Source organism: Pieris napi, chromosome 4, assembly GCF_905475465.1.
Source record: "Pieris napi chromosome 4, ilPieNapi1.2, whole genome shotgun sequence".
Taxonomy (NCBI): domain Eukaryota; kingdom Metazoa; phylum Arthropoda; class Insecta; order Lepidoptera; family Pieridae; genus Pieris; species Pieris napi.
In genome coordinates, this window is record NC_062237.1 from 7405807 (window position 1) to 7433050 (window position 27244).

The 27244-nt window shown below is 32.5% G+C and overlaps 1 protein-coding gene and 1 long non-coding RNA gene across 2 annotated transcripts in view; both read right to left on the reverse strand.

Moving 5' to 3' along the window:
• LOC125048596 (protein kinase C, brain isozyme) overlaps nt 1-27244 on the reverse strand; it is a 124451-nt gene that overhangs the window by 88472 nt on the left and 8735 nt on the right. The window lies entirely within an intron of this gene.
• LOC125048602 lies at nt 2690-4061 on the reverse strand. Its single transcript, XR_007116846.1, has 2 exons — nt 3976-4061; nt 2690-2799 (listed from the first exon to the last, which is right to left on the reverse strand). It is a non-coding gene; the product is annotated as an uncharacterized LOC125048602 (long non-coding RNA).

Consider the following 27244-nt stretch of genomic DNA (forward strand, 5'->3'; position numbering starts at 1 on the left):
TCAGAGGTTCAATCAATATTTCTGCTGCAGAAGCGGGCTGTTCGGGGTATTTGTTGTGTTTAAGTAAGTAAGTCGGTTCGGAATAAGTTTATGGACTTAAATATTATGACACTATCTGGTCAATACATTCTTAAAGCCGTACGTACAAAAAAATATAAACGATTTTAAAACAAATGGTGACTTTCACCAGTATAAAACGCGAAATAGTGTAATTTGAGTTTACGACCAACCAGGCTTCAAAAGATATATCCACTCCTTATATGGAAATTGTATTCGTTTTTACAACAAACTCCCAAGCGAAATTAGAGAATTATCGCTAAATAAATTCAAAGCCCTCGCTAAACGTAAATCAATCAATAAAGCTTTTTATAAATTTGACGAATACTTAAATGATCCTAATCCTTGGGATTGATTTGCTCCAGTTCAAACAATTTGTATGACAATACTTGGCGATTAAAAAGCGTGGCGGAAAGTTTCTTGCCAGTTCTTCTTACCCGCTCTACACCCTTGACTTGCGAACTGGTAGTAAATATAAATTTACATGTAATTTAACTTCTTATTGACGATTCATAAGTGTACTTCTTTACCTATATGAATAAGACATGTCATTGAGTTTGAATAAGAGATGTCTTCATGCAATTGTGATATTTCCCTGTAGTTTTCGTTCCCCAAAAGCAAAAAAATTAAACTTGGTTCCTCTACTTAGGAAGTTATTTACCTACATCCCTAAGACCCTAATTGTTAAATTGGGAAAAGTATGTTATAGAGAATGCATAATTAATTTGATAGTACTACTAAAAATAGGGTAGAATTCTTAGTTGTCATTTCATCTAAAATTTCGAACGAAATCTACGTATATCGTTAAGGACTTTATTTTAATTATGGTCGATACAATTTAAATAAAGTCATAAAATAAATCAGTGGCGTTACAGCCATTTTAGGTCTGAGCCTCAGATTTCTCTATCTGTTTCATGATAATTTGCCAATATAATGGGCAAGTAGATGATCAGCCTCCTGAGCCTGACACACGCCGTCAACTACTTGGGCAAGCCGGTTTTCTCACGATGAGTTCCTTCACCGTTTGAGCGATTACTAAATTTGCACATAGAAAGGAAGTCCATTGGTACCCAGATGGGGATCGAACCTACGACCTCAGGGATGAGAGTCGCACGCCTAAGCCACTAGGCCAACACTGCTCGATAAAATCATATGTATTCAAAAAAAAATGTTATAAGATCTTGTTCTATTATGAACATTATTAGTTTGTTCAAGATCTCACGATCCATAAACCAAGTTCATGTTTATCGGGTAAATAATATAGGTTTAGCTTCATGACTTTTATGTCAGTTTTACAAGTAACTTTCGATGTAGCGCTGTTTGTACTTTGTGATGTCAATATAACGACTCATAAGCAGGTATTATTTAAAGAATAACAATAGGCTAACTAGCAAAATTAAAACAAGTATAAAAATATATATTAATATGAAAACTGGTCTTGATCCTAACACTTATTAAATCTAAAATCTTACGACAATGCTACTACGGCTGTTATGTATTTATTTTTCTATTGCCATACAATAACTTCCTTGAAGCTGGGGAAATTATGGAAAAAATATTCAAGGCGGAATAGGAATGTGATACCTCCACTAACAACAAAAACATATTTTGCATTATAAAGAGACAATACACTTTAGAGGGTTCGAAAGCTATATCACCGAACAGCGAAATTAAATAATAATTGTGATATTTATCATTTAAATATCACAATTATTTATTTATATAATTGCTTATTATTACGAATTGACTTATATCTTCTTGTCTACTAGGTATCACATTCTATTTGGCTAATTCATTCTTAATTGCAAAACTGTAGCTCGAGTTTTCCTCGTAAAATCACTTTTTTTTAAATTATAAATAAATCCATAAACCCATTGTAAGCCTCAATTTAATATTTATTCCATTCAATTCAGAGTACTCGCAATAAGCCTCATAAGGAATTCTGTGAGCATAATATATTCAACGCCGAGCGTTTGTGAACGAGATTTCTGAATATCCCACCTGTGTATACGTACTGAGAAAATTGTATGACGCATATTTTAGCCAGTACAGATTTTTTTTCTATATTTATTACATGAATCATCTGGGAAGTACGATACTGTATGAGACCCACACAAGCATCAAGCATTGTATAATATGCATCTACCTCTAGCTAATCCTTCGAATTAAGAATAAAATTTATAGTATTAAATTCGGACTTCTATGGTTGGATTTCCGTTATATATTGTTTTCCTATGAATCAAATGCAATATTTTTTAAAATTATGAAACTGAGACGTGGAGACGATACATAGATTTTGTTTTACTAGACTAACTAAATAACTATGAAATCATTTCCACAACAATTTTAATAAATATAAAGTAAACACGCCAGCGCGAGCGTCCCGCTTTCAAAATGTTTATATAAAACATGTCAATTAAATTCAATCGTTCGTACAAATTTTTCCCAACATTTTATATAAAATTTCCATGTTATACTAAAAATATATTTCTTTACATAAAAATAATGTAATCTATCTAAATGCCTCATATCAAAATATTACCTTAAAAATATTCGAATGATGAAAGCGGAATTCAAAACTAAATATACTAGGGAATTCTTTAGAATAGTCGAATATTGAAATAAATTTAAGGGGTTGGGTGTTAAATACCACCGCACTTTTTTGACGATACTAATTATCTAGGAGTGTCCGGGGGACCTTCATTGGAACACCTCCAAGTGAGTTTTGCTCCGGAAACGCGTCTAAATATTTTTATAAAAAATTTAAAGTTTTGTGTAATGTATTAAAATTTGTAAACAATCCGCCATTTTCTACTTTTCTATTGGTTATAAGTGATGTGACGTTCACTTAAAAAAATCGTGTTTTTAATTTATCGATTGTTAATAATCGTTTTATTTATTTATCGATTATTTCCTCATTTTTGAAATTTAAAGTTATAGAATAATCAACATTGAAATTAACCTAATTTCGTGTTGATAGATTATAGGGTTCCGAAATTTTTTGAAATTATCGATACCTACTCGTCTGTATTTTCTAATTAGTACTTGTATTTCATTGTTTGCAACTTTCTATATTATTTAATTTTTACTAGAATAAAGTGTTTACTTTAATATCCAAAAAGTACCCAAAACCGAATCAGAGCACCCCACTATCCACGTGGTCTTGTCTGTCTTACCCCTAGAGTGTATATAAATAATCGGAGGCGCGGAGGAAGAGCAGCCCCCACCCGCTGTAACAAAGCACAGGCATTATGAAAGCTGTAGCGGCTGAGGCTGGTCGCCGAAGGCGACCAAAAAGCCGAGGTTGCGGAGGCTTGAATAAAATGCCTGTGCTTTGGTACGCAAGGGTGGAGGGGCTAGATTTCCCGTAGCGCCGGAGCTGTCCACAAAAACAAATATTATTTAGATTGGTTAGGTTAGAGTTAGTATATGAATATTTGGTCGCCGAAGGCGACCAGGACGCCGAGAAGCCGAGGCTTGAATAAACAATTACTATTTAGATCGGAGCTGTCCACAAAAACAAATATTATTTAGATTGGTTAGGTTAGAGTTAGTATATGAATATTTGGTCGCCGAAGGCGACCAGGACGCCGAGAAGCCGAGGCTTGAATAAACAATTACTATTTAGATCGGAGCTGTCCACAAAAACAAATATTATTTAGATTGGTTAGGTTAGAGTTAGTATATGAATATTTGGTCGCCGAATTTTCAATTATTTTTAATATTAAAATCGAATACAAAAATCGATTTTCACTTTAAAAAAAATCGATTATTTTTCACATCCCTATTAATTTTATAAACTTAATCGGCCATTTTGAATGTGGTTTATGTTAGACTAGCGGTAATTAGTTTTACAGTGCAAAGTTTACTTTATAAATCTTTATAAAATTTTTGACGCGTTTCCGGAGCAAAACTCACTTGGAGGTGTTCCAATGAAGGTCCTCCGAGACTCCTAAATAATTAGTATCGTCAAAAAAGTGCGATGGTATTCAAAACTGTTACCAATTTAAGCAAGCTACATTGGTAATATTCAATAAAAATAGCACATATTTAATCGATATGGAACATTTAGAAAATTGTCATTTATTCAACGTGGTCGGAATGCACTAAATTAATGGTCTCAATTAACCGCTGGCTTAACCAGTTCATTCCATAATGAGGATGTGGCGAGGCTGTCAATGTGTCAATACGGGTTCGGCTCAGCGGGCGCTGTCACTGTGTAAGGAATATTCAGATTGAGTAATATGGCCTGATAATCATGTTAACTATCAAGTGATTTAAAAAGAATTAGTGCTTTTTCATAAACATATGGAGGTAGCATATGTTGTTAAGCAAATCTCAACCTTAACGTCTAGCACTCCAATCCCGTACACCACTTACTACATGCGCAATCACTCTCATTGATAACCTCCAATATCGGTTTTATTTTTTGAGGTCAGTTAAAAAGTAAAACACAGCATATATTATATACACTTAACTTTTTTTAACGGAAAATCATGAAAAAAACAATGCAGATATATAAGGCAAGACACATAAAGGATGTAGAAAAATAATTAACCTCAGGAAAAGCTCACTTCATAGAACACTTCCAATGAAGATAGTTTACTGAATATATTTTTCTACAAAATTTATTCTGTTACCTGAAGGAAACAACAACCACCCATCGTTAAACTTTAAATATTATTAGTAAGATAAATTTACATTCTATACCCACGTTATCACAACTTACACTAAGCAGCTGTTTCATTTCAACCCACACTAACTTGAACTTTTCACCTTTACAGTATCCAACGGGTCTAATAATGTTTACTTAGCCGTCGTTAACTGCGCGATTTGAACTCGTAGTCTATGATAAGCTGGTTATAACAGGACGTTAATGGACCGGGTTAAAAGGCTCGTTTTTGAATCGCAAATGACTCATGGAATATTAAACAGTCAAATCCATCCAGCCCAAAACATTTTTTAGTATGTTCTTGTTTTAAATTGAAGGACGAAAATGGAGTCATTCAGGCTGAAAGCACTCGAAGTATCATTCGATAAGACATCCTAAATTATCCTAAGTTACTTCTGATGTAGCTGTAAGGCCTCCAATATTAAGCTTTAAACTAAAGACGAACTATACGAACTAGAGAGAAAGACATGTCTTCATACAATTGTGATATTTCCCTGTATTTCTCGTTTTATAGAAATATGATCAATAAATGCGTTTTTCACATCAAAATAAAAGCCTGAAAAAGTATTTGTAGATAAAGAGTTTGTTACACTCGTTATTCCTCGTTAGTAAATATTTCATATGAGGTATTTCAAGTTTACAATTCGTCTGCATAAATTTCCATAATTCATGTATTAAATAAAAAAAACTTTAGAGGTGTCAAGGGACACCCGTATGGAACGAAATTCCTTTGGATTAATTTATATGTTAATTGGTATCATAACAGTATGATAGATTTTCTCGACACCAATCTTACGACGAAAAAAAAAGCACGAGAAGTTCTCAGGCGGTCACCCATCCAAGTACTGACCTCGCCCGACGTTGCTTAACTTCGGTGATCGGACGAGAACTGGTGTATTACAATAGCAAATAGCAAAAAAGTGTCGTGACAACTTTTCGTAAGAATTTTTTCCGTCTAGCCCCCTTTCACAACGCGCGATAAGGAACTTAGTTCCAATATTATTATTTGTATTGAAATCAAACAATTATAATGTAACATGCTTGATGTTACAAATACTTAAAAAATAAATTTGTATTATTTCAGTTAAAAAGAATTCTCATTACATTGGCTCATACAAACAATGAACGAAGTAAATTGTTTATCAATTCGAAAAATGCTCTTTGCTGAGGGCTCTTGTTTGAGTTTGTACAACGTAATCCCAACTCTAGTTGGTCGCTAGTTTTTATGCAGTCGGCTATTTTTGAGCTCACATTCATTTGTTTTCAATTAACGAGAGAACTAGAGCGTAGAACGCTAAGCACAGCACTATAATGTGAATCCTAGAGTATAGTTTATATGTTACTGTAAAAGCTCGAACTGCAGTAAATCCTAAGATATTCCAGTAAAATCTAATATCTACCAATTCCTAATGGTGAATGTCCCAAAAGGTTTGCGATTCGAACTCTTACCACCATTCCGTTGGTAAATCTTAGGATTTACATTATTGGCACGGTAAATGTTGAAAAACAAAAAGACAAAAAGAAGTTGTCACAAGTGAAATGTATTTTTTAGGTACCTTATGTAGGTGAGATATTCAGAGATATACGTTATGTGTTTTTTCAAAATAATTTAAGTAAGTTGGTATTAGTTTGTACTTATTACTATCATATGATACCTTTATAATACTATGTACCTATTTTGTCTAATAGTTCATTAAAGTAAATAATTAAGAATTACTCATTGTTTTATTCCTAAAACCAACATCTACCAGCTGACAGTGGTAAAACCTAGCATATACTGAATTCGAATGGTAAAAGCTCGAAAAAATCGTCGTATTTTAAGAAATACACTTACATTTACCAACTCATGTTGGTAAATCCTAAGACTTGCACGTAAATCTTAAGATTAACCGTAGTTCGAGCTTTTACAGTAACCTATATATATGTTAATCAAATTTTAAAACCATTATTGGCCTAGTGGCCTCAGTATGCAACTCTCAGCCCTGAGATCATATGTAGGTTCGATCCCAGGCTGTGCAACAGAGGACTTTCTGTCTATGTGATCATTTAATACGGTAAAGGAAATCATCGTGAGGAAACCGGAATGTATTACACACAGAAGTCGAGGGCCTATGTCGTGTTCAGAAGGCTGATCACCTGCGAGCCTACAAGAAAAGCAAATCACGAAAAAGATACAGGACTCTGAGGCCCTGATCAAAAATGTTGTATCACAGCTGGTTTTTTCTATTAGTTATAAGTATTTTGTTACGTTTTAACTAAATTTATAGTTGATACAATCGACCTAGACTAACTAGACTTCTAATGAATCAATATCATCTTTAGATTGAGGGCAAGTTAGCTGACTAGTCAAACGGGCAGGCTATTCACATTCGATCAATATGAAATCGTATATTCAATCTTAGATTTTTCACCAATGGATTTTTCTATGTGCGATAACCACATGCTCATAAGATAAATTAAAACAACATCATGAGAAAACAGCCAACTCTTAGACCCGAAGGCCGCACAGAAGAACTTCTTGTCTAAAAACAAATGAAATCGACACAGTTACGTCACTGTAATATTAAAGCAAAAACCAATAACTTGTTTTGCGTTCTTTGTTGGTCTCATAAATCTCCAACTAAAACACTACTAATACGGTGTAAATATAAACTACATACAAAGTACAATCTCAGTTATTTAATTTATTTAGTGCAACGAGGTTCTTTTATATTAAGGAACAGCTTTGAAATACGATGCAGATGCAGGTTTCCTTTTATATTTTCAAAGTCTATTGTGCTCTTCAATCTCGATATTGGCTACGTATATTGTCGTTGATATAGGTTAAATTAGAAAAATATCCTTGCGAGTGGTTTAGCGGGACCTGTTTAGAATCAGTGAGCAATAGTCATTTGATTAAAGATTTTTTTTATTGCATTGAAAGACATTTCTAAGAAATATTTATCTATTTAATTACTACTATTAACTATTATTTAACTAAATTGTTTTGGTGTCGTTAATAATATTCAAGTGTTCAAGTTTCAAGAGTTTTTAGGAATTCACACATTCAGTCCGCTCGGTCTGCGACCAAAAATATCACTTCGTGTCCGAAACGAAAAATCTAAACTATATCAATATATGACAATGTAATCTCATATTTCAAGGAAAGTTTCAATAAACTCCCTTAGATACATGAGAATATATTTTCATATAATTCATTTAACACAGAATATACAATGTACTATGTCTTTGAGTTCATCTCTTTGAATCCGAACGCTGCATTAAACCTAAAGAGCAAAGATCCTCAATGTAATGGAGTGAACATTTCTATCTGACTGTGATAATCCTCACTAGGGTAACAATATGGTTTTGTAAAATATATATAAATATGACCATGGATGGCCGCTAGTTTCTGAAAATTTGTAAGAAGTAGAGACGTTCTTCACAAAACCGATAGAAAACAATGCAAAGATCTTGAGCTACTGAAATATGTCAAAAGTCGAATCTTCTAAAAAACCTTAAAGAAAATTACGAAAAACGCACGATTAGGCGGAACCGATATCACACCAAAAAACTATGGTAGTTAGTAAAACGTATCTGCCACATCGGATCAAAACAATATAACAACATTTTCGTTTCGATTTTAAAGTGTCAACTAAATAGATGGCTTTATTAAATTTTCCAATTAATAATAAATTATTTAAATTAAAATACAAAAGCCGCAGAACTTCGTATTTGGTCAAACAGAAATAAGCATTGTTGTTCTTGATAAAGGTCGAGATAGTTTAAGTAGGTCTTATATTTTAAAGTATAGGCGGAGGTTAGTGCTTAACTAGTCCTATGTAGCAGTACAGAATCAGCCACCGATATCTGGACGCCCGAGGAGTTCAAACGTGCGTGTAGCCTCGTCGTCAATAGCCATTTACTTTTATTACATACCAAAGACACCACGACACAAGTCTTATGTATTGCGTATTATAGTCACTTTACTATATGCAACTTTACAGAAATTGGTTAAATAAAGTTAAATTAGATAACGTTTAACAAAAGGCTTTTATTATCATAGACATGAATACAAATACAATTATTTCATTTTAACTTATTACTGTACTACTAGGTATGTAGTACTAAGATTATTACAGAATTTCATTAATTGTAATAGAATTATTAGTATTAATATCATTGTTATCGTTATTATATATTTTTGTTACTAATGGCTTCGAATCTCTTCGGATCAACCGTGGTAGGGACAAGAAAAAGATGGCGCGTAACCGAAAAATGTGACAAATGTGTGTAAATTTTTTTCCAACGCCGATAAAGAAGTTTGACTTCAAAAAGCAACATGGCGCGTAAGCAACATGGCTACAAAATTTCTCCCATACGTCGATAAAGAAGTTTCACTTCAAAAGATGGCGCGTAACGGAAAAATGTGACGCGTAACGAAAAAATGACACTAATTTTTTTTCCAACCCCGATAAAGAAGTTTCACTTCAAAAACAAAAATATATTGTAAAATTATAAATTCAATTATACTTTATCAACGAATCTCACATTCCTCCATACAATTTCAATGTATTACACGTCTTATCCATTAGTACGTCATGTGTGTCTTTAAATTAACAGCCACGTCTGAAGTGCTCAGTCAATTGTAAGTTCACGAGAAGCGCGAACAACGATATATTGAGATGTGTATCTTGTTACAACCAATTAGAACCAATTGTTGTGATGTAAAGATATCATTAAAACTTCTAAAACAAGAACGAAGTCTCCGGATGGTTTATTATTTTAAGAGAAACGTGAATACCAATTTATCGCAACTTTAAACAACCATTTCATCCTGATATTATTTTTAGAGCTGTAATAACTAAAAAAAATGTTAAAAAAACGTAATAAGTGCAAATACTGTTCATTAAAAGTATTAATATGTACACGTTTATTTTCAATTCCTTCAGAAAATCTCTCGAAGGACTTTTAAGAACAGTGAAAAATTTAGTAAGCTTCATATATGTAGTAATCGTATTTAAGTTATATTGAAGAATAAAACATAAATTATATAATCTGTAGTATTTTTGGTCACCCTGCAGTTTCAGCACGTAGTTAGGACGGAGAACGATATGGCGCTGCAAATTGTTCTCACACAAGCTTTTATTAGACATTGCAATAAACCTATGATTTAAGTACTATGTCAGGCTTTTCGTTCGTTTAAGTGCACTATAGTTTTATTGTTAAAATTATGTATACTTACTTGGCAAACATCTTCAAAAATTGGAGACAGTAAAGGTATACCTTGATGAACGAGGAAACCTAGATTTGTTTAGTGCTTTCTGGCGAAGCCAAAATTGTTACGAGTTAATAGGCCCCTACATATCAACTACTTCTAAATCCGTAAATACAAGAGCTTTGAGGTAAAAATATCTTATCTCTACGTCAGAAACATTTTAGACGCTGCTCTGAATTTAGTGGAGTTGACACACAGCCCGTATGTGAACTTCCTTTGAAGTCGCGATTAGAGGCTCTTTGTTCGGCACATGTAACTGTCAGCTTGATCATTAAGAATGATAGTTTTGTGTCTAAAAATGTGCGATAAATTACCGCTTCCCAATTTTACAAATAAGAAGATGCATATCTCGTCAATATCATAAACATTAAAAATCCTTTATGATGCTGAAATTCCTTTTGTTGCTTTAAAGACTACTTAGTTTTAACTTTTTATGCCTGACAGTTGCGTCGAACACATGCCTTACGATGTTTATCTTTAACCTTATAAGCAAGTATTAGTTGCAAAAAAAATATATTATAATAAACCTTTTATTAAGTATGTATTTGGTATACAATGAGTCCTGGTACACTTTTTCCTTCAATCGCGTCCAAATTAACTATTTTCGCAATACTTCTGAATAGTTTATTAAAAGATCAAATTATTAATTGTTTATTTTGAAATGATGAATCGCAAATATCATAATTAAAAAAATACATATTAACAAATTTGAGGTAAATAATTAATTATAACAATATACAATAATAGGTTGATGAAACCAAATTTTACGATACGATTTTAATTATTTGTGGGATTTTTAAAAACCTGGATACATTCAATCTAAATACTAAACAGTCCGTTTAAAGTCGTATTTATTACCTAATAGCTGCCATATTAGCGAATATGTGAATATGTTAGAGGAATAACTAACAAAAGCGGCATCCCCTTATCAGAATTCAAATGTTGGTTCAGCTTCGCTTCCATAAATATTTCTCCAACCGATCCTTTTAACCTAACGAACAGCTGCCGAATGAATAATGTCTTCACAAAAACACTTTTACGCTAAAAATCTGAGGTCAGGCAAGTTGAGCTTTTGAGTTGATGAAGGTTCATGTATCAAAGATATCGAAATCTCAAAGAAGTATTTAAATAAATTTAGCGTGTTTATTTTTACTGTTATATTTAATCTTTCATATGGTAATATTTTATGGTTATATTTTTGGGGTTTCGTGGACCGAGTTTCGTAAAAACGTCTCGATACTTCAAGAACTCGGTATTAAACAGCGTCTGTTTTCAACAGTACAATCTCGCATCCTTACATTCTTCGGACTCGTATCTCGGCGTGGTGATCAGTCCATAGAACGCCTTGTCGTCCAGGGGAAGGTGGAGGGCACTAGACCACGCGGAAGGTCACCTACGCGTTGGACGGACCAAATAAAGTCTGCCGTAGGAGATTCACTCAATCAGTGCAGCAGGATGACCTCTAATAGGCAACGATGGCGAAACGTCGTGAAGCGCATCACATCTGCCCCTTCTATTACCACTACTTCATAGCGATCACGACCGCTCTGTCTAGAGAGAACCGGATAGGAAGAAGATGGTAATATTAAAACTTACTAAAAATATACTTTGCGTACAAGTATTTACATTAAAAATATTAATAAATAGGTTTTTTTCCAAATGTTTTCGAAGTAGATTATTAGAAGGATAAAAAATACGAAAAACGTCTACCAATTACAAGATTACAATTCATATATTGTCAAAAACTTGTATGCCGCTCGTTTTCGTAGACGTCTACGATGCTACGAAATGTAGCGTAATAGTAGCAATGACCGCAGCGATTGCACATTGCCAATTTGTGGCAGACCGCCAAGATAGATTTTGTTTTTAAAAAGTTTCATAGAATGTTACAATTTATCTTATACACGCCGCGTTGGCTTTATTCATTTATCTTTATTAATAATCGAGTGGAATTGAAAATTTCTAGAAGATTCATTAAATGTTTGTAAGATTTAGTGCGGTCCTTAATAGCTCCAGTAACCTGTTAACGGTTCTAGCAACACAGTTTTAGCGAAGGTTTCTGAAAAACGTCAGATTGGTCTTGTTTGTTGTCTTTAAAAATATTTGCTTTAAATTCGCGCGAATTTGAAGTATACTACAGCTTTTGGATGCGTCGTTATGTTTAGAGAATCGCACCACAAACGGAGTTTTGTTCTATCATTAATGATCATAGAAAATATTTACCACGTGTCAAGATAACGTATATAAATTCGGGAATTATTACTAAAAAAATGAAAATTATACGAACATAAGTTCGACAACAATCTTATTTTGAGTTACAATTTCAATAAATACAAAGTCAAGTAAATTAAGCTAACACCACGGGAATCCTCAAACATCTAATTCAACGACTAACACTTAATCACCTTAACCTAAAATTACTGTTCAGTAAACTTTGAATCTTCAAAGGGAACCGATTTAAATTAAATGTCCGATTATTTTGCTGAAATACGCTATTGGATTGAACAGAGCTTATTGCGCCTATGTTCAATCATTAAAGTGTGATTGTTCAAATATTTATTTTCAACTTCTATCATTTTCATAATCTGCACTAACGATTTGTCATATGTAAATGAATGACATAAACATTCATTGCATACATACAAGGAAGTATTTGGAAGTAATTATAAAATATTTCCTCTCCATTTAGTTCTTTCCGTTACAAGGAATTTAGTTAATTACTGATACTTACTGTTTAATATGATGTAAATTATATAAATGGTTTTTAACTAATTAAAGTACAAAAAATACGCTACTTGATGTACGCAAATGACGCAAATTCTTAAATAAGTTCGTTGGTACTTAGTAATAAAAGCGCTTCAAATACTCAAGTACGAAAGACCTGAAGTTGATCCCGAAATAAAACAAAAGCCTCATTGAAGCGGTTCAGGGTCAAATATCAATAACATTTTTATCAATTTTTACCTGAATACTGTACTGTACTTGTACTGTCAAAAATACATTGTTGCTTTACGTTATATAAACATTCAGAGTTTAAATGTAGGCCAGTGGAAATGTAATGCTTTTGGCTTAATTATTTACCGAAAAGTTCTTAGTAAAGATAGGTAAATATCATACTGAAAGGGAGTACATACTAAACGACACACTCAAATGAATTTTGTTGATGTAATGTCATTTATGCTTTCCATTATTTAAAATGCACAAAAATATAAAGTAATATCGCATACGATTTATTTTTGCATATTAGCCAAGAGCCCTACGCTTAATAAAAGGCTTTCTAACTGACTGGTATTAATGACTCAGATTCGGAAATAATCACGGCATAATCGAGTATTGGTTAATAGTACGTCGGGAGTTGTCAAGTTGGATACGGGTTTTGTATTCCCAAAAGATGTCTTAGAAAGCCTTATTAGAGGTCTGATCATCAGTTGATATCTTTGTTGTCCAGTTCCTAATGACTTATGATATTTTATCAGTTAGATATTACTTACATAAAGAAGTAATAATAATAATTACTTGACACTTCAACCGTTTATGGCTCTTGGATTCTTTATTGGAACATTGCATATTTCTAGGATAATTTTATGTCAAATATTTGAGCAGAACCCTGTGGCTTCAACGGGCGACTCACCTCTCAGATCGTAGGTTCGAAGCCCAGCTGTGCACTAATAGACTTTCTATGTGCGCATCTAACGTTCGCTTGTACTGAGAAGTAAAACATCGTGAGGAAATCGCCATGTCTCAAATCCAAAAATCAACGACATCTTTCAGGCACAGAATGCTATCACTCTACTTGCCTGTTAGAAAAAAAAAACGGATCGCGAAACATATACGAAAATCTGAAGCCTAACCTTTAAAAGCATGTAGCGTTGCTCATTTATAGGTATGCGTGAATTAAATCATTGAATCAAAACCAATCAACATTTTTATGAGTTACTCAAATAACTTGACCTGCTTCTTAAATTTGCAAACAAAATCTTAAAACTTGGAAAAATACCTGTTGTACCTTATTCTATCATATCGATAGTCTGTAGGATGAGAAAAATAATTCGCAAGTCGCGCATATGGCTCGTCGAAATACCTGGGTGGAGGAAGGAGGGTAAACAGTTTCTGCAACCTAAAGACGGAATTCTTGACCATTCTATCCATTGACTGGCCGACCCGAAGGCCCCATTGTCTAAGATCGAGATTTTAAATATATTCTTAGCGGCTGGAACAACTTTGTAAGCGCGTTTTAAGGTATGACGTCATCGGTGTAATTTAGCGTAGATGTCACAACACATGCTCATATACACACATGCATATCTCTTCCTCTTGTTCTAGCTACATTCCTCTAACATATTTTCTTCTTCAGAACATAAATTTCAATGGTTTTTGGTAAGTGGATAAAGTGTCAATACTCAAAATTACTTCAACTATCAACACTAGGAATTCGATGAAATCCAGCCTAACAATAATTCGTTTAAAGTTTCGTTCTAATAATAACAATGGAATACAGTAGTAAATAATTACATTTAAACTTGAGGGTTGAAGGTAGAAGTTTCCCCTTACGGGTTTTGTAATTCAAGGTCGAAAGTCATCTTAGGTCAACTTGGACCCACGAACCCTTACGACAGCTTAATAAGCTCTTGAAAGCTTTACGATTTGTGCGAAAGCTTTTCGATTGCCTTCTTGCCTTTCTTCCGAACTTGGAAAAGTAAACTAGTTTAAAAATATTTTCTAATTTCTAATTTAACACGAAAGGAAGGAAACACTTCCGCTTCTCAATTGTTATAGTGTAAAAGCACCTAAAACAACATTTTAAACAGTGTCTGCAATTAATAGTTTAGAAAAAAATCACAAATTTCAGTATCTCCAAGAATACCTCTCCAAATTCCATTCACATCCCACTTTTGCATTCATAAAATCGAAATGTAACCAGTACAATGAATATAAGCAAATGATTAAATTCTAAACACCGATTGTTATTTTCGACGTCCGTTCATTATTTATTGCTAACACTAAAGAAAATAAACACATCTGTCTATTCGGATATCATATTTGTAAACACGTCTGATGTTACCATTTGGATTGTTTAACAATTTTAATATCTCTTCACATAGTGTATATTATATAAATAAAACGCTGTCTGATGAATCGCAAACAATAATTTAAAGAAATTGATTCATGGAAATCCCAACTCCCATAACCTTTACTATTAATCTATTATTATCTATATATTAATCTAGACACATTGTTGAGGAAGCACTGCTTCCATTCAATAGAAATCTTTCTAGCAAAAGGAGAAAAGATATAGTTGATACTTTTTCTATTAAAACTACTTTTGCTAACAAAAGTTACGGAAGAGCTGGCGCAAGTAATTTGTACTTATTTAAAACATTGTATATAATTATAGTTACTACACAATTTTATCATCCGGTAAAATATACGCAACGACAATTACACTTCTTAGTGGTACTAATAAGAAAATATTAAAGTAAACGGGATGTAAAAACAAAGTCAACCGTTAATAATAAAAACAAAATTAGCCTTTATTTCGGACAAGTTCCTTTTTATTATAGACACTAAATTAAAAACAAACTTAAATCCGTTATCCGATCACGACAAAGACCCAGACCCTTCCATTCTGCCGTTTCTCGCCCAACTCTTAATCAAACCTTGCCTGCAACCAGTTATATTTCATCGTCCCATCTCTTGTACAATCCGCCTTTTTCCTTTTATTCAATTTTTGGGTACCAACTCATTTCAGTTTTACTCCACTTATCAGCTCCAGAAGGCGTGTTTCGTCCATCTCCACTTGCCCTTTCGAATACTCTTTGTGACGTCCTCTATCCGTTTCTGAAGTCTTCTTTTTTTGTTTATATTTAGTAAACTTCTTTCCATTGCTTTTAGACAAACTTCTAATCTTTTGAAACGTTCAAAATGTATAGACCAGGTGGATTGCCATGGCCATTTATAACCAAGTTAAATGCAGAAAAACATACGATTTATATATTTAGGAAAAGGTTTTCCAAACACCATAATCTGTTATAATATAAGCAATAATCAAACTATTCACCCAAGATTTAGGTAGAAAATCACCTACTCACCTATTATAAATACCCCATTTAAATACGTTCAACTTGCAAATTGGACTCGACTCGAGTAGCAAATTTGAGTGTGAATAGGAAATAGAATTTGCGAACGTGCTTCGAGTTATCGTATTTAAATTTGATATTGATACCGTTGCGCCTAATCTAGTACAGTAAGTTACTTTTTACAATTTTCTCTTAGTGAAACAATAATTACTTGGATTCAAGTTGAATTTTTACGGTCTCGGGACAATTTTGTGCGAAAACAGACGAGTTTACCTTACTTTAGACTACTTAGAATAAAGTCTCAATTGCCGCCGCCTCTCTACAAAATAAAAAAATAATTATGGAATTGAAGTTGTGTATGATCTTATTTTTAAATTTGGAATATATTAATGAACTTTTTGAAACGGTAGATCTAAAAAGTCACGTAATAAGCTTTGTAAAAAGTTTGCCATAACACGAAGCTAAATCATTCCATAATTCGATCTTATTTATCATTATTCAATATGTTTTCTTGTTAACAACGCTTAAGCCATTTATATGTTTTTAACTAGAATAAGGATGGACAGAAGACATACAAAGAAGAAAAGGACGTTTATCTGGTTAAATAATAGGATATTAAGATCTGTTAATATGCAAAATACTATTTATAATTTCCCCAAAGGTTATCTTCCAACTTTCACAGAATTCAATAATGCCGAATTTGGTAAATGCACATTTAAATTACAAAGTAATATTAAAAACCAATATTTACGCTCAACGATGAATGTTTATTTTAAAATGAGCAAATGTATGCAATCCATTTCGGGTATTTCCATGTAATTTCAATTTTATTTCAATTAGCAGAAAAACGAAATTCCATGTAAATTATACCAGCAACAAAGGATTCATTACAATAATTAACTGAAACAGTTATAGTAATTAAAAGCCGAGGATTCGTGTGGCCCACAGCACTTTGCAATATTAAATATGCTATCAAATTTTTGATACCGGTTCATTTACCTTATAATTTTATTTATTACAACATCGATTGTATGAAGTATAACTGCGAATGTGTGCCTACCAAAGTGTTATGAGTTGTTTCCCCGGACACCGACCTTCGTACGCAATATATTTTAAACGCTTAGCCACAGGATAGTTGGCCGCAAATCGTTAATATTGAGAATCTACTAAATGAGGATTTTTTTGCAAAATAAGTCATTACATACAAGTAATTTACTGTTACTGAAGAGAAACGAAAAATAAAAAGAAATAGTTTTCCGCAAACGCGTTTTAGCTAAGGTTACTTGAGCGGTGAAACCGATTTAGATTATACATTTACTTCTCTCAATTTCCCGCAAAACAGCGAACAAAAACCATTATTAATAATTATTCGGGGACGCTACATTGAAACCTAATGACCAATTTAACAACAAGTAACATTGTAGCAACCCATAACGGAATGCGCGCAAATACTTGGAATTTCAGCTCCATTGTGATCAGGTGAACATAATGTCTTAACAAAATAGCCAGGGCAATATAGTCCATGTTGCAACACAATAAGACGTAAAATTGCAAACTTGAGCACCAAGTGTATGTCAGCATTTATAAGGGTACATGCACTAATAAGCGAGGCAAGAAATAAATGGCGGTCAGGGCAAAAAGTTAATTAAATTTATGTAATGTAGGTTTTATAATCTTAATGTAAAGGCTGTTGGACAATTATGGTAAAACATGTCCACAACTTATCTGCTAAAAATTAGTATAATAATAGTAAGCCTTCACCAGTTTCATGTGAATTACTAACAATGGTAATATGATACTCTATCACAGAAGAGACTTTAAGAGTTAGTATATAATGTAATAAAAATATGAGAACATAATATAAATTGCAATACAGGAAATTTAGAAATAAAATCGCAATATTTTTGTAGATTATGCGTAATGCCACAGATACCTACGAAACGCATACTAAGAAAAAAACTAAATTCTCGTAGGACAGCGAACAATATGGTCAATCTAATTTTGTAATGGGCAGGAGGCACACGAGAAGGCAGTTTCGTAAGAGTAAAACAGTAAACAATGATAGGATTTTTGTAATACTGTATTTAATTTGGTATCGAAAAAATACTACGCGCGATAGCAGGTACAACTAAAGTCTCTAGCGATTAGCGAATTGGAATACTCGGGGGGGAAAAGCGGGTGACCGAGACAACTGAATAAAACGCGGGGATTCCCCAGGCATAGATAGTATGTGCCTCGTTTGCAACGAACTAAATCAAACATGATGCGCATTTACATTACTTTTTTAAAGCGCGAAATTTGAAAAGTATTGTTGTATCCGCCATAAAAAAGTATCGCCGATATATCTTTATCGGATGCATCCCTACTCCCTAGTCTGGATTAGCTTTGATTTTATGTATTTTTTTTAACACAGAAGATAATAATTTCGAACTGTTATTAAAAAACAATTATATTTTAGATACATTTTGTAGTTTCTTAGTTGTAAATATTTTTGAATATAATAAATATTTTTCCTGTACTCGTGTCTTCAATAATCCATACTGATCGCATATTTGTATAAATATTGTAAAACAAAATATTTCACATCAAAAGCAGGTAGATTTTGAATTTGAATTTCTCTTGTAATCCATCTTTAATGAGAGCGTATTCGGTTTTATTTCAAGTGTCGGGGTACCCTTCGCTAATGGGATTTAAAGTAGGACTTGACAGGTATTCCGACCTTTAGCTCCATTTTTCATTTTCCTAATGATACCGTTTTCTCGGTCAAGTTCAAGCTAGCATTACCATTATTCTAATATTAAGAGCAAATAGTCATTCAGCTATAACTCTTGGATTGTAGAGTATAAATATAAAATATATAAATGCAGTAATCACGTTAAAATAATAAAAAAGAACTAATATGTGGTCCAGTTCGGTCGTGGCGTCAGGAGCTAGAATACGAATGTAAAGATTAAGAATCTTATCCTGTTATTATATTATGGTATAAGGGCACAAGTCAATTGAGTTTTAATTAAGGAAAATCATTACTAATTCGGATTAAAATACATATTGTCTGACTATAGAAACGTTTCAAACAATAGTACGGGAGGTAGCAACGTTTGAAAAAAAAGAATTGTAGGTCAGCTGATATTGTGATATGTCTTCCTTCTTGCACTTCTACTATGTGCCAGACGCGATTTTAAGTTTTATTTTTATAAAAATTTCAAAGTATTTTAGAATGTCTGTAATTTTAATATTATGTTATTTAAATATAAGAAAAACTGAAAATGAATTTGCCAGACATTAATTCGATTGTTAAGTCTTGAATTAAAATGATAAAGTATTGCAGTATGATGAAGCATTGTCTACCTGACAATGACTTGGATGGAATGGAGTTAGCAATGGGAAAAATGTCTGGCAATAAAAAAAGTATGTCAGGTTTAATTTAATTCAAGACTTAACAATCGAATTAATGTCTGGCAAATTCATTTTCAGTTTTTCTTATATTTAAATAACATAATATTAAAATTACAGACATTTTAAAATACTTTGAAATTTTTATAAAAATAAAACTTAAAATCGCGTCTGGCACATAGTTAGCAATGGGAAAAATGTCTGGCAATAAAAAAAGTATGTCAGGTAGACGAATTTAAAAAGGAAAAATTAAAAATTACGCTTCTTAAAATGCTTTTAAAATCCAGGATTATTACCTGGACAGATAGGATGCGCACTAATGAACGCAACCGCTACCGCCAGCCAGATTGCCCAGACTCTAACCGGAAGTGCAAGAAGGAAGACATATCACAAAATCAGCTGACCTGAAATTCTTTCTCGAAAACGTTGCTACCTTCCGTACTACAATAAGAGAGATTTAAAAATAGCCTACATACTCGTATGTGTACTAAGTTAGAACTATCAGAAAAGTTTTACATTATAATTTAATAAATTTATAAACACCATAAAAAAACGTCATACAAAATATAATTAGAAGCACTCAATGCTTGAGTAATAACATAACTAAATTTCTTAATGGCCACGTGGACAAGTTCAAGGAAAAATGCGGTTTCACTAGAGTTAAATAATAATGTTACTATATTTGTACAGTAACATTATTATACGGTTAAAATTAAGTTATTTCCGTATTAACGCAACATTATTCGTATGAACGGAGGGTTATTCATATTAAAATCAACTTTTACTTCAATATTTATATTCAAGTCAAAGATGTAAAAAAAATGCTTAAATTACTCAAACAATATTTAGTGCAATAGTTCGCCAATCTAAAAAACGTGAGGTTACAAGCGAAAGTCGTCACATTCAACACAATGGCAATATACATGTACTAAATATGATAATAAATAATATACATTATACAAGTATGCGTCCAAAGGTCACGGTCGGACGAACCAGTATTCAATATAATTGTTAGTGTATAAAAAAATATTCTTAACAGGCTAGAAATGCGTCATCGAAAACACTCTAGCGTCATCTCGGCTGAGAACTAATACTGTTTCTGCGTAAAAGGAAATAAATATATTAATAATCAGACCCAATTTAATATTTTTTGTTACTGCATACATATATGACGTATTTCCTCATGACTTGTCTTAAGTTATTTATTATTATGTATTAACGATATTATACCAAAAATGTTTACATCGAAACTCTGAATATTATTCTTAATAAAGACTTCTGCACCTGAACCAAATGATTATTATTAGTACTAGGATTCTAACGCAATTAATTCAAAGCACTGATGCAGTTTATTAAAATTGAATATATTTTATATGATTATTAAATACAGTATACCAAATTAAAACGTGTGAAATGTGAGCGCGCTCGTTTTAAGTACGTAATATTATATTTTCATTTTATTCAAGGCTTTTTGATCGCGATACTAACATCAATAACACATAAATCTTAAGAAAATTGTGCTCAAGTTTAATTCGTTAGCATAAAAGCCGGGAAATTATGTTTTTGTAACCTGATATTAAAATTTAAAGTAATTGTAAACATGTTGTTGAAAAGGAACATTCCAATCTGATATTTAAAAAAAAATACATGATGTTTGAAATTAATGAAAAGACTATTCTCACACAAATCAAATTTCAGTCATATAATATTCAGAGCGACGCGACAGAAGATTTTAATTACGATTAATTTAATAACATCAGACATGTTCACTAATTGAGTATGGGAAACAATTAACATAGATCATATCTATAATAAATTTTAATATGAGAATCGTTTTATAGTTACAATACAAGCTTATCGTACAGCAAAAAATGCAAACTAATTAATACTATGCATTAAATTGAAATGACTTTGCTTTCGAAACTGCTTATTTTTATCGTGTTAAACCATGAATGAGGCTTATTCTCGAATTTGTACCTTGTCTTTAGCGCTCTCAAACATCGAAGAATATTTTAACCATTCTCTTCTCCCATGAAACTTTGACTCAAACTCACTAGTTTTGAGTTTGAGTCAAAGTTTCATATAATCTACACAAATTTTAATACTTAGTTGATAAAAATCAGCAGACCTCCGTATCCTTTTGTATGAGAGAGGTGTGCCTATTTTCAAATACCTGGTAGGTATAATTTGCAAATGCATAAAATATTTAAGTACTGTCTGAAATCGTCTTGGGACTATAAATTCCGCTGTCACGTTGTTGCGTAAGATATAATATATATAATGTAAGGAAAACAGAGAAACGCAGTTGCGCCTTACTTTTTCCCAGTATAAGCGATTGATACTATTATATAATATATACTAGCTGACCGGGCAAACGTCGTTTTGTCATGTATATCATTTATAATAAAAAAAATAGGGGTTGATCGTAGAGCGGTGAAAGTTAGGGGTTGTATGTATTTTTTAATGCTGTATCATAAAAAAAACAGAATAAAATTTCTAATAATTAAAAAATAAAAATTTAGGGGTTAACATTTAGGGGGATGAAAAAAAGATGTCTGATTCTCAGACATACCCAATATGCACACAAAATTTCATGAGAATCGGTCAAGCCGTTTCGGAGGAGTTAAACCACAAACACCGCGACACGAGAATTTTATATATTAGATTTATTTATCCCGATCCCGAGTCAATGCCCTATCTCGTCACATAATAGCCTTCAGCTATATCTATAATATCAGATCTTTTAAATTTCTTTATTCCTCTATAAATTAAATATTTTTTACAAAATTTCTGTTAAAACTGTTATTCACTTTGAAATGATTTACTCGTTAGCGAGTTTCAATATGTAATAATAATCTGTTGTATTTTAAAATAATTTACATAAAAAACCGCCGACTTGATGGTATTATTAACTTTACTTTTAATATTTCTGTTGCACTTGAGGATTCAAATTAAAGCGTTTTGAATAGAAAGTTGCAAAACTGTGCTGGTTATGGGTAAACAGAAACATCCTAAGAAATTTTACTTTAAACGAACCCAAATAATTGTAGATTTTAATAAGGTATTACGTAACGTACACTAATGGAATTAATATAGTTTTACAGTGTACCTTTTTCACACAATCGCTTTTTTAAATTGATTTGAATGTAAACATAATTCACCAATATAAGTTCATCAGAATAAGTTAACATTTTTATGTTAACACGTACGCAAAGCTTTGTTTGAAAGTAATTTAAAACACCAGAATGGAGTGGAAAGTTTCATCGTCTTTTATCTTGAAAGATTACGATAAGACAAAAGACAGAGATAGATATATATAACAAGACTAAAAATTTACAAGCAATGCTTTTTTTTAGAGTAAATTATCGCATATAGTGCCAAACCGCATAATATAGAAAAAAAACAAATGAATGTTATTTTCTATATGCGCCTTACCACTCCCCGGTACAGTAAAGAGACACCTTAACCACACATATAGAGCACTCAAAACACTCATCTTAGGTTATTTAGATTTTAGTACTTAAATCAATAAATATTCAGAAAAGAATTATCCAAAATAGTAATTGCAAACCGTGTCGCAACCTTGAAATCGCGCGGTAGGATTACTCATTTTTGCGAAAGGAATCGCCGTCGGTATTGCTATTGAAAGTTACAGAGTAAGCTCACCTAACAAACAAAAACCTAAAAAATTAAATACAAAATCTATTGATTCGATGACAAACAGCTGATTTAATATAAGTAGCAAAGGACACTTTGGCGTGAAATTATACTGTAAGTATAATTTGTTTAGTACTATCTGAAAATTAGTAACATATCAACATGGTTCTGTAGTAGGTACTTGAGCAATAGGGGTTGGACGAAATGTTCCCATTAACACCACAGACATAAAGGCGTCAAGTTATCGTATAACTTATTTGTCGTGTTGTAAATGTATGTGTAATAAATAACTTCAGTTCAAATATGGAATAAGAATAAAACACACAATAAAAAAGTTTATTCTTCGACATACTTGGCAAGACCTCGAAGAAGTCAGTGACACTCACAAATATCGTGGCTTTCTATTGATAGCTATTTCTAACAAAATCCTTTTTTTATGGAACAGAGGGCACACGTGCAGGAAGCTAACCTGACACTCCCAATGATAGAGTCCGGCATTTAAGTGGCGCCGGCGGTTAAGCACATCCCGTGACAACCCCCTACAACCTCACAAATTTTACCTATTCTTAACATTAGTATGAATCTCGTTTTATTCGAATGCAAGTCTGCCAATATAAGATTCAAAGGAGTCTTAGTTTATTGACACAAAGACTAAGGACCACAAAGATGAACTGAACTGTAAAGTTTCGAGGCTCAATCTAACTTTACCTGCGGTACAGAGCTACTTCATAAATCAATATTATGATGAACGGCTGAATTTAGAATCGCGCGGTTAGCTTAAGCGGTTACATATTATATAGCTATTTTAAGAGCAGTAGTCCGTTGAAAATCTTCAACTAAAATCAAATTTTCGTCGCAGTCATAAAGAACATCTAGATACTCTACAAAAATCCCACGTAATTTAGTTTTTAATCCGCCCAAAAATATTTATTTATCTATTTCTTAACAATTATTCTTATTTTTAATTTTATTTTATTTACTACTTATTTTTACACAAGACTTCATTACTTACACTGCTAACTTTTACTAATATTATTTTTTCTATTAAGTTTTTTAAATTTATTACATTCTTTTTCTTTTTTTGCGACTGAGGCGCAAACTAGCTGCTGTGGTCTCTGGCAGAATGACCAGCGCTGTGGAACAGTCTGCTCCTCAGCATTATGCTGAGCCAGGGCCAATTCTACCACAACACTCACGCATTAATTACTTAAAAGGAACGTTAATCTTTAATAGAAAAAAACTAGTTTAATCTAATGTTTCATTTCATCTGAATCTATCATTATTTTTTTTATATTTTTTTATTATTGTTATTTTGTGTTTCTATGTGTGTTTTATTAGTAATAAATGTTGTCTATGTTATGTCTAGTCATTAAGCGGAATAAATATTTAAGAAAACGGTTCACTTATATATTAAGTCTGCCAATTTTGTATCTAGTATGTTTTAGGTATAGGTAAAATAAAAATTTATGTCAAAAACTATACCGTTAAATACTCTTCCTAATAAAAAGTTTCTATATTTTTATTAAATAAGACAAGCCTTACTACAATAACGACTTACTTATATTTTTAATGAGACAGGAGACAAACGAGTTGGCGGGTCACTTAAAGTTAAGTGTTTAACTCCAGGAGGTTTGTATGTGCGTTGCCGGCCTCCACGTCGTAGCAGTTCGGTTTCATAAAGTGTGCAGTGCGCGACAAGAAGTTTGTTAAGAAGCGCTGTCTTGGAACGCCATCGAAGTAAGGAATTTAACTATATAACTAAACAGTCGGAAAACATAATTTACTCCTGCCAACTAAGAACTGTGATTGGCGTACACCTGTTAAAACAAATCAGCCGAAGATGGTTTATAATCGTTGTTTTTATTAGGAGACAATGGTTTGTATAAAATCATGACACATACTTACATTCTCTAGGCTGCAGTCATGAATATTGAATGGATGCATAAACTGTTATTCTCTCAATAATAAACAAATAGAAAACTATTATTTACGAGAATAGCTAAGGGTTTCCATATTAAGCGATCAGGGATCTGTATGGAGGGGATATGTATGAAAATTTGTGGACACGAACTGTCGTTTTCATACAAATATAGTTTTCGACTTTCTACAAACACTAGTGTTAAGGCATCTTAACTAAGCCCCCAGTGTTGGTTTAAAAGACACTTATATAATTACTAATCAATCAGAACAGACAACATTCTTGCATTAAATACAAGCAGTTATCAAACCATCTCATATTCAACACGACATACCGTGTAACAAATAAGGCTAATTGTTCGATACAGCAATAGTCAGGTTTTATAGTGTCCGATAGGATATTAAGATATTTATCGTATCGGATACAATATAGAAGATACGCGATCCACCACAGACAAGCCAACTATTTATAGATGTAAAATACGTAATACGTAATGGCGGTAAACCGTATTACGTTAATTGTTAATATAGACTTAAAACCTTTATTCTACACTATACGGTGTGTACCGATTTTACCATCTCAAGCTCAGAGTGCCCTAAGAATTTGCGCTTTCGATGTATCTCATACAATTTCTACATGGCAAGGAAAGCAATCCGGCGATACTCCAGTGCCTAAGCCTCAGAGTCAGGGTGCCTGATGGTTATGTTAGGTGTAGAACTAACCTTTTGAAAAGGGCACACAATACACAATACATTGAAATACCAAACAAACTTTATAGAATTACGGGTCTTTTTAATTGTCCGTTAAGTGAACTGACCAAATATTTGCTTTATGTCAATTCCTATAGCGGTAGAAAAAGGTATTTTGTAAATATTTTACTGTTCAGTGTCGTAGTTTATGTAGTTTTTTTTTTCCTATATAGATGTGCCTATTGGTTTGGTTATTTAAGTATAAATATTTGGATAAATTAATTAAAATAAAACTAAATATTCAAAACGTTATTTATATAATAAACTGTAATCAGCAGCTTTCAGATTTTTGCAAACGATATCGTCTCGTATACAATAAAACATCCTACTGTTCGTATGACATTCGACACAATGAATGATTGATCACAGGTCGTGAAAGAGCGGCGCAATCAAACGTACAAATGGACATCGATACAAGGTGCTTTTATTTCATTATTTATTTAACCGCCCGAATGTATTTGAAGTTTAATACTATTATATTTTAAAGCAAGGCTAAATATATCTTCTTACGTATTTTGTAAGCGACTGTCACAAACTAAGGCGATTCCTTTCAGAAACTGTATGCGCCGTATTCGTAATCTCTTACATTTTAAGATTGATGCTGAAAGCGCTAGAAACTTCAATTACGCCAAGTTCTCTATCAGCCCGTTTTAATACGAACATTCCTCTAAGAAAAGTATTATTACAATGTCAATAAATTCAATTAGGTGCTATGATTAAATATTTTTGTATTGCTTTACTCTTAGACCTTAGACTCTTAAGCCTCACATTATTAATACAACGTTTTGCTTAAAGCACTTGACCCACACTCAATCTGAAACATCTTCGAAACACTTTATCTTGTAAAATTTAACATCTAACAATGTATCTCTTGTATTTAAATTTCATTTAGGCAAAGCCTCTATCTAATCAACTAATTTTAATAACATTTATATCGTTTGTTTTCAATGACACTTTCATATGAAATTGTTTGAGGCTTTAGTACGATTGAATAAGGACAAATATGAATAAAGAGGAATATGAAAGAAATAAAAGATAAGCTGTAGTTATTAAGGTTATGCGTTCAATATTTTTTCAAAGCGTGGAAAACCCCGACATTGGAATGGCTAGGATTTTCACGCATTAAATAAAGTACCTACTACATAACTGCGGTACGGAAATCTACACTATCAAATGGAACGTAATTCCTAACCTCCGGTTGTAGACACTTTTAGAAGTCATCGTTAATTTACTAACGCTACAACGCAGTGGTCCTAGAAATAATGTATCTTCAATAGCGGTTCTAAATTTAATACTGAGTTTTCTCGCCAGGTTTACGAAGTTTATAAAGGACGAAATTATTGAAAAATAATTAATACTAATCTAGTGGAGCCACAAGCCTGTGTCTTCGCTAAGGCCAATCTCAGGATTGATCAGGATACGTTTGTTCGATATTTTATTATTTTATAGAGAAGTAGGTGTGAG